This window comes from Euprymna scolopes, chromosome 6 (assembly GCF_053919585.1).
Source record: "Euprymna scolopes isolate OS-2025 chromosome 6, ASM5391958v1, whole genome shotgun sequence".
In the NCBI taxonomy this organism is placed as follows: domain Eukaryota; kingdom Metazoa; phylum Mollusca; class Cephalopoda; order Sepiida; family Sepiolidae; genus Euprymna; species Euprymna scolopes.
Genome location: NC_136487.1, coordinates 156,071,373 through 156,081,077, shown reverse-complemented (window position 1 = coordinate 156,081,077; position 9,705 = coordinate 156,071,373). Strand labels below are relative to the sequence as shown.

Genomic DNA, 9,705 nt, shown 5'->3' with positions numbered 1-9,705 from the left:
TGTATCCACATCGAACATATAGAAACATATATATGCACACACGCATGTGAGCTCGTGTGTGTAGCTGAAGTGAATCCAAAATGATTCTAATAGAGAATAAGAGTTATGTCCCTTTATCAATCTCAACTTTTCAGTAACAAGAACAATTAATTCTCTACTTTTATGGTTTAATGAAAGCTTATTAGGTTATAGTCGGGCTTCCTAACTTCTGGTGTGCCTGCCACCGGAAGTGATGACAAGGCAAATTAGTTCCTTCGCTCTTTTTTTTAAAGCACTTTTTGCGCTCTTTATTTTAAAAAAATTATTGAAAACGCATTAAAAATCTTTAAGTAATAAATTATTTAGTTTATGAAGCAATGCCAATATGGAACTATATATATATATATATATATATATATATATATATATTTATAATTTCATAAACCTATTTCTTATAAAATTTCAAATAAAAACTTTTTAAATTTTGTTATCAAAAGTGCCAGTAAAGACTAATTATGTTATTTTAATCTGTATAATCTTATTAACTTTTCTTATATATTTTTTAATCATGTCTTTTTCTTATATTTTATTTTAATAAATTGTTTCACAATAGAAATACTAAAGAAAAAGTGAAGGAACTGATTTGCCTTGTTGCCACTTCCAGTAAGAGATACACCGGAAGTTAGGAAGCAAGTCAGCTGACTATAACTGCTTATCATTAAAAACATTTGTGAAAAATATTAGCACTTTAGATTAAACTAGCCTGGGTGCCTGGATGTTTAGAGGTGTGTGTCGAGAAAAAAGAAAAAAGAAAAAAAGTGGTACTAGGCAGGCAGGCTCGAACCTGTACCGCAAAGGAGGAAAAGAATGTGAGGAAAAAAAACAAAATGTGATGTCTTTGCCGTTGTGTCCATCATCAAACCAGAAGTGGTGAAGGTTTAAATTAATGCTATTTAATAGAAAAGAGGGGATGACTTTCGAAAATATCGGCAAAAAAAGTGACCCCTCCTTGTAGAAAGGTGCCCAGTTGGGGGTGAAGGAATGTCAGTTTTGCAATAACATTATCCAAAATCTTTTGTTATTCAAAGATAGTAAATATGAAAATGTTTTGAATGATTACTTTTTTTTCTTTTTCAATTTTATATAAATTCACAAACACTTCTTTAGTTAGGAAATCTACCTTCTTTTTGAGAAAATAATTAAACATTTAATTTGGTCCACATAACATGCTTTATGTTTTTAACACATTAATGACATCGCAGCAAATCAACAGGTTTTACATGGAAGATTTCATTTTACAAAGAAAATCTTGCAAAAAATTATTTTAGATAAAATATTTACAAAGATCTGTCTGATATCAAATGCCAGCTTTCAATTATCCTATAAACAATATCATTTTATTCATAAACCAAAATAGATTACTATTATAAAATACTAAACCAAAATAGTGACCATATTATTATATTTATTTATAGACATAAGCAGCAATTAACATTTACAGGCTCGAAACATACAAGTCCACAAAACTTATCATATAGATCAGCACCAGCATTTGTAACTGCTAGCTGCTTTCAAACATACAAATATTTATGAAACTCCTCTGATGTCATAATGCAAGGTGACATCATCCGTGTGCATGTGTGTATATATATATATATATATATATATATATATATATATATATATATATATATATATATATATATATGTGTATACTAGCAAGACTTGTTAACTGGCGTTGCCCGGTGGAAGTTCCTTCCCCTTTGCAAAAAAGTAAACTACGGTTGTTGTTGGTGGCTACTGTCGTCCCTGGCAGTGGCCGAAATGAAATAATCTGGCTTTCACTGGCGATTAGTGATGGTACGATGTGATAATATGGAGGTACTGTTTGAATTTTAAAAAAAGCAATTAAGGAAATGCGTAAATCAGTATGAATAAATAAAAGTATGAAAAATGGTCCATTAGAAAAATAATGGAAAGTAAAAACAAGTTTTAGAGGTTAGGAATTCTCATTGTATATGAACTGTTTAAAGTGATTGAAATCAGTGGTAGCAGTCTTAGCTGTTTTCATTTGTTGTTAAAGTCTTTCTCTTTTCAACCCTTCCATCAATAGTATTAAAGTAAATTTCAGTTTTATATTGTCTTTTTTTAATGAGTAAAACAAAACAATTATGATTTTTTTCACTTCACTTCTTTGAGTATTGTAATATTAAGAACGGTGTTTGAAATGGACATCACAAACTCCCGTATAAAGAATGGCTTTTGGAGTAGACAACCTCCCTTTTTTTTGGGGGGGATGGGGAGGATTCCCAAATTTAACCGTGATAATCGTTGTCAGCATATCCACCCGCAAATGCTTAAAAAAAAAAAAAAATTGGTGGGTGGCAATGTCAGTAGAAGAGAAGCAAATTTGTTTATCACGCATGCGTACAAGCTGGCAGCCAGTGAATTACAGTGAATAACACAGGTTTTTATATCTCCAAGTACTTGTCTCCGTAAATTTTAATGAGATTTCCTTAATCAGCATAGTTGAAAACCTGTAATAGTCATCATTCTAAAGAAAATTGTGGAGGTGAACCTAAAATACAAATTTACCCTCCACCCATGAAAAAAAAGTTAACATGTGTGCAATGTCGAGAATAAGTTTGAAAATATTGGTGGGTAGAGGGTTTCGTCGCATACTATTTAAGATACAACGAATATCATAACTTTTTACGATTTTCTTGAAAGTGGATCATATGTTGGATTTATGGAAACATAATACATCAATTTTCCTCTATGAAAATTAAATGGGGAAATAGCTTAAAGGGGAAATAACTCTCACAGCTTAAATATACTTACTTCTGTTTTTAAAAACAACTGGTGTGAGCTATAAATAATTAAAAATAAATTAAATGAATCAATTTTAAATAATATTTCTAAACAGAACAATGAAGACAATTCTATTACAAACAATAACATGCAGCTAATTATTTAAATGGATTTTCTTTAATGTAATATGCACATTAGGTTATTCCTTGAATGAAGGTTTCCTTTGAATAAATAGCAAATATAGAAATCAAGCTGGAATATGTGTAAATGTTCGTTTTTAGTATGAAAATTAACTTGTGAAACAGTACCGTACTTTGGGGTAATTGTGCCAAGTCTGGGGTAATTGCATCAACTAGCTAAATGTGCTCTTTTGGCAACCATGCATATAAAGAGCACTTTCTTTTAGTTGGCGCAATTACCCCAAAGTACAGTATACATTTTGCACATATTAATCAAATTGTGAATAACCAGACAGAAATATGACTTTATTGTATATCATTTGTAAACAATTTCAATACAAGTATATTTATATAACATCCATGTTATTTTATGGTTTGTATAGTATGCCCTACACGTGTTTTGTTGAATGGTATAGATTGACAAACAACTCAGAGACCTATTTTTCTCTCAGATAAGAAAACTAAGGAAAAAATTAAAAGGTGTAATGATGGTGAGAGGATGGGGAGGGGGTATAAATATATGGAAAAAAGAGAGAATGAAACAAAAAAGGCTTTAAATTCAAGTACATATAAATTATGGATATCTAAAAATAAATTAGACAATTGAAAATATGGTTCTTATTGAAAAAAAAAAAAAAAAAGATAAACTAGAGCAATTTAATGGGAAAATTGGATAAATTGAAATTCTGTGTGAAGAGAAAAAAGTAATCATATTTAACATTTTAGATAAAACTTTGACAAAAAATATTGGAATGGATATGAGAAATTGAGAGGACATAAAAAACAGTTCGTAATTTTACTGGTCAACATAGAATTTCCACATATTGTATGTATTGTTGCTTTCAATGTTTTATTCATATTAAAATATCAAATCATTAAAACTACATTTTCACTTTCATTCAAAAACTCACAAAACAAAAGCAAATTAAAAATTATCAAGTAAACAACGAATAGAAAAAAAACCTTCAACCATTTTAAGCATTTTTTCTGTTTATAATATTTGTTATTTAAAACATTTATGGAGGATAGTGCCTAAAATATCCAACTTAGCAAATATTTTCTATTTAAATCATTTAAATAAAACATGCAAAAAAAAAAAAAAAAAAAAAAAAAAAAAAAAACTTTCAAGTTGAAACAAACTATTTTGAAAGTTCTGAACTAATTTAGCTAAAATGTCAGGATTCAAATGTGTAGGATATATTTACTTGCTTCCCCAGGACAGCAGAGTTAGAAAGTCAGCATTGAATGTGAGGGAAAATCAGTTCCTTAAAAAAACAGCTCTTTGAAATGGGACAAAATTGTCCAAGTCTAGAAGAAGGAATTCTCCATTAATCAAAGATAAAAAATGAAGTGTAGTATAAGAACTGATACACCACTTTGTTCCTAGTCAAATTTTAATTTCAATTCTATTCCATGCTGTATTTTTTACTACTTAGTGATAGTATTTGTAAACTTCATGTTATGTAGTATATGGATATGTTTTTTGTTTTTTTTTAAATCTGACATGTTTTTCTTTTAGTATAATTTATTTAATACTTTCAAACCAATTCTTGAAGCAATAATTTTAGCCATGGGACTTTAGGGTAATCATACTCTCAGGTTACATTCCAAACTTTTATGGGTGATATTTTTTTATGAATGATAAAATATTCAACAAGTATAAATGTTGTAAAAAGAGAATTAGAAATCAAATCGAAATAGTCAACTAGAATTGAAAACTGTAACAATGTGTATGCACAGGATTTAATTGTAATAAAAAAATCAAATCGTTACAAATGAAAATCTCCAGAGTAAATACAAACGAACATGCAACCGACCATATATTGTATATAAACTGCAAATTTTGTTTAGGCAATTTTAAGTCTTAACTCTAGAAAGCGTATCAATTGGAAGTGTTCTTTCTATTCCAAATTTGCAAAACAATACACAAAATAATAACCTTTTGTTTAAATCTATTTTTAAATAGATGTTTAAAAGGTCTCCATAGAGAGAAATAACTCTTACTAGTCCGTGTGAGATTTGCATCTGGTATTGATATTTAATTTTGCATCTTATTGTCTTTGTGGCAAGTCGGCTTTTTTTGCGTGAATATTCTTTTGAAAAAAAAAAATTTATATCTTTTGAATACTTCAATTTGTTAGATGTTAGATTTTTAGTGTGAAATGACATTAAGAAAAGTCTTTTCAGTCATAATTTTCATAACAATTTACTTTGCTTTAAAAGCTCTATAAGCATTTAATTCATATATATATATATATAACAAACAAACAAAAAAACGTTATTTTGGTAATTTTTTTTATAAAAGTGAATTTTCAACAGGATATTCATTAAAAATAAAAATAGAAAAAATTCTATATTAAATGCAGGATTTCTTTGTGAAAGTATTAAAAAATGAAGTATGTACATTTAAGTTTTGTAATATAGTTTCAATAGGTATTCATTTAAAAAGAAATACACAAAGTGCTAAGACAATGACTCATAAATCTTGAAGTTTAATAGCAAAGTCTTACCTTTATTTTCCTTTTTTTTTTAGAATTAGCAAATAAACAGAAGATTTAAGCTTGAAGAAAACTAGAAAGCAGAAAGTTTTAAAATAACCCAAAAAGTAATTTAATCTAAAATGATTAAATGAGAAAGTTTTTTCCCAACTATTCCAACAAGATTAACATCAAAACAAGTTGTGCTTATTTAATTATAGGTTGCGACATCTTTATTTACTTCTTTGCCAGATGAGACACAAGGTCTGATGTAGTTTTGAAAAGCAAGTGCACTATGAATAAACACTCTGGCCTACAAAAATGTTTGAGCAACCCCATCAGCATTCCTCAGACAATTACCAGAAGGTAAAGCTTGGTAGATGAACCATGTCCAAGTCCGGCTGACAGTAACAAAGCTACCCTTAGACTGATTTGTATCATAATTCTATGATACACAAAATTTTGAAATACTGTGTGTATATATCAATCAATAATTATATAAATGCAACTTTGTGTGTGTGTGTGTGAGTTCGTTCGTTATAGACTCAAAAACAGCTGGACCGATTTTTATGAAATTTCACAGAAAGGTACTTGGTGTGCCTGGCAGTGTTTTAAACTAGGTTTTGGCATTGTAATGCTTCCAACAAGTATTGGTAACAGATATTCACTACGTATTATTGTATGTATGCAAATGAACATGACCATCTATTTTTCCAGGTCGTTGCTTAGCGACGAGTTAGACCAACGCTGACACCGTTATTTATGTTATGGAATTGTTCATATTATTACTACACACTTAACAGCGCACGCACAGATGCACACTCGCCCATTACAGCATGTTTTTTCTTTCTTTTTTTGGACGACGTAACTTCCTAATGTTGTTCTGTTAATTGGAAAAGAATAGTTCTTCTATTTTTTTTCATAAACTGACTTTAATTAACACTTTAAATAACATTTATTTATACAAATACAAATTAACTTATTAAAAATGATTTTTTCTTTGACTAACTAATCAAAACAAAACACTCTTCATAACAACAATAAAACCACATTTGTTATACAATACTTATGCATTCACGAACACTTATTTAAAATTCTCTCTTTTCTCATTTAATCTCATAAATTTCGATTGAAATTTTTTTTTTTTTTTTTCAAAAATTTATATTTTTACATATTTATTTTATCTTACACTTCATAAGCATAAAAATAGCATTAAATCAACCCTCGACCAAGGTCGGGTAATACTGCTAGTATATATATATATATATATATATATATATATATATATATATATATATGCACACACACAGTATTTCAAAATTAAGTACCTCCACTTGCTGCTAGTATTTAAAAAGGCAGACTCAGGAGCAGTGTAGTTGGAGATTATGCAACTCTTGTTACAAAAGTTCCATGCGCAAGTACCCTTACAGTGGGTATCCATAGACTGTGAATATATATATATATATATATATATATATATATATATATATATATATATATATATAAACTTTAAATACTTACAAACACTTTTAGGTCTTAATTTGCATATTCATTTTTTAAACAACTTTTAATAAATTAATATTTTATAAAATACAGTTGTAATTTTATAGTCATACTTTCTTTGTATATATATATATATTTATATATACATACAATGTTTTCGTTGATAGTAAAATGTTTTTATGACTAAAATGAATTTCAAAAATTATTTTATTATTATATTATCTTATAATGGAAATGGGTAGTGTAGTATTCGACTTGTAATAAAAGTGTCTTTCCAAGAATTACATCTGGGATGGTGCATCTACCACTAGTCTCTTGCTCTTGGATAGACCCCCCCCCCAAGTCCCATTTTGTTAAGTAGACTCCAACCCCTGTCCCATCGCCACAATATTGTATCCTTGTGCCTGTTTTACAAGTATTTTAATGGAATGTGTTCTGATGAACTCATTGCACTTGTCACCCCTTGATGTACATATCCCAACAAACCTGCTTAGCAACAAAATCACACCCCTTCACTGTAGGTGTTCTGTTCTCATAACACCACCTTCTCCTTGTATGTGGAGATTCCCTCAGTTTTTATTTTTATTTTTTTTTGGAGTGTGTGTGCGTATGTGTGTGTGTAGTACAAGTTTGTTTGTCATGATACCATTCTTCAATTATTATCTTTTCTCCATTTTGAGAAAAGGAGTAATGTACTACCTGTTCTATTACAGTACCACCCTCCATGTGCGGGGAAGCATTTGTCATGATACTATGCTTTCAGTCATTACCTCTTTGTTTGGGAGTCAGTGTAGTTCATGTTCATTTACAAAATCATCCTCCCAGTCTATCAAAATTATGCAACTGTAAGAAGCACATATTTGCTAGTATTTTGATAAAGTATTTGCAAAACACTTATGCATTTCAATTTTTATTGTTAACTGTAAGCATATATAAAAAATATTTTATTAAAAGTATTAAATACGAAACAAGACGATAGTTGAAGTTTATATCATTAGGAATATCATTTAACGAAAAGTTGACAATAAGCAAATACAATAATTATTCCAAGATGCAGATACACGTGAATGTAAGGAGGTAGTTGACAAAGTGTAAAAGGAAGAAATGGATTCTTGCAAGAGATTAAGAAATAAAAATGATAAACAATTCTTCAGAATAAGAAGCGTGTAACTTACCGTTGCTAAGAATTCAACAACGTGAAAAAGCAGATAAACACTTCAGATTTGGTTAAGAATCAAAACTGAAAACAAATATTCCATAGAATTTGACTAGAAATATCAAAGATAATAAAAATCATGTTAATTTACAGAAAGTGGATATTAGAAAAAACAGTTCTTCATATCTATACTTAATTCGGCTTTATCTCTTCAAGATTTTTACATCACAAATGCATGTAACGAGCAATAATCCAATATTGTATACGAATAAGCAAATATAACATCCATATATAAAATTGGTCCATTTATCGTACTAACAATGAAATTAAAATACCTAACTCAGAAGAACAGTTTTTAATATACTGTGCATGATGACCAACATCGTAAGGTCAACCAATTTATAATTATGTTTTCCATAAAGGTTTAACATCTGAGTTGAAAAGAGACATTCTTGTTCTTTCTGCTCACTTTATTTCTGCGATTACAATATTTGATATCTTCAATTTTCATGGATAAAACTAGGACACAGGTGATGCTAGGTTTTAAAATTTTGAATAAGAATGAAAATATCTGAGAATATTTTAGCTTTCAGTTTTTTTTACATTAAAAACTCACAAGATATAAAGTTATTTTACACAAAATTAATGAAAAAATAAGCATGAAAACCTAACATACCTCAAAATAAATTGCATGGAGCCTAAATTTTTCCAGGAAGACAAATGGGAAAGTATATAACATGGAAAAACATCATTCAATGACATCTTTAGCTGGAAAAAACAAAAAACAAAATTTACTTTAGAAAAATGTTACAAGAAAAACATTTCTGGATTAGAAACCATCAAATATTTATTGGTTAGTTTTTGACCTTTAAGTAGTATGTTTTTAGCTCCTTATATCAAGTGGCTTCATGCCTTGTCTGGAGTGATTTCCATAAACATGTATTTTTCTGTAGTTTCCAGCTAAGAAGCTTGTAAAATTAATGAACTAAGCTTACAGCATTACAAAAACAGAAACTTTCGCTTCTATTTAATCAAACTTGTGTCAATGAAAAAATGCTGCATAAGTAAAAACTTTTTAATGTGAATATTTCTTTGTAGTTAATATGTTGTTTTGGCATATGTTAAACCTTCTTCAGTTATGTTCATATATCTTTATCAGAATATCCAGGCATTATCTCCTTATGATGGCCAAATATCACTCACTTTTTCTTTATACATATATATATACACACACACTAGAAGATTTGCCTGGTATTAAATGCAACGTTACATTCCTTAAAAAAAAAAAAAAAAAACAAAAAAAAAAACAAAGAAACTGAGACATGTGCATGTGAGTTTTGTTTTTTCTAAACGGGGTTTTTTTTGTTTTTTTTTACTACACAGTGATCACCACTTATCAAGGCCCAGAAGCCACTCAGGGATAAGGTTTACTTTTGGTAAGTAAAAAAAAAATAAATACTCGTGCTGAGATCAAAACCAAAACCTAAAGACAGCAAGTGAAGTACAATACCCATTAGCCCAACTGAACACAATCTCCAAGAAGTGTTTTAAAACGTGAACGATTAGCGCATGCGCAATCATGAAACAGTTAGCAAACAAT

The 9,705-nt window shown here is 29.0% G+C and overlaps 1 protein-coding gene and 1 long non-coding RNA gene across 15 annotated transcripts in view; one reads left to right on the top strand and one right to left on the bottom strand.

Moving 5' to 3' along the window:
• Nucleotides 1–9,705, bottom strand: part of LOC145278069 (uncharacterized) — a 373,119-nt gene that overhangs the window by 161,591 nt on the left and 201,823 nt on the right. For 10 of the 14 annotated variants that reach the window (XR_013868326.1, XR_013868319.1, XR_013868324.1 and 7 more), the window contains one exon: nucleotides 8,782–8,873. The exons of 1 other annotated variant lie outside the window; for it this stretch is intronic. The gene's annotated coding sequence lies outside the window, so the exon portion shown is untranslated. Of the gene's footprint in view, nucleotides 1–8,124; nucleotides 8,190–8,781; nucleotides 8,874–9,705 lie in introns of all 14 variants that reach the window. 3 more of the 14 variants (XR_013868317.1, XR_013868318.1, XR_013868322.1) reach the window with 1 other exon arrangement.
• LOC145278072 (uncharacterized) overlaps nucleotides 1–9,705 on the top strand; it is a 48,272-nt gene that overhangs the window by 10,135 nt on the left and 28,432 nt on the right. The window contains exon 2 of the long non-coding RNA XR_013868331.1: nucleotides 9,489–9,541. This is a non-coding gene — a long non-coding RNA (uncharacterized LOC145278072). The remainder of the gene's footprint in view (nucleotides 1–9,488; nucleotides 9,542–9,705) is intronic.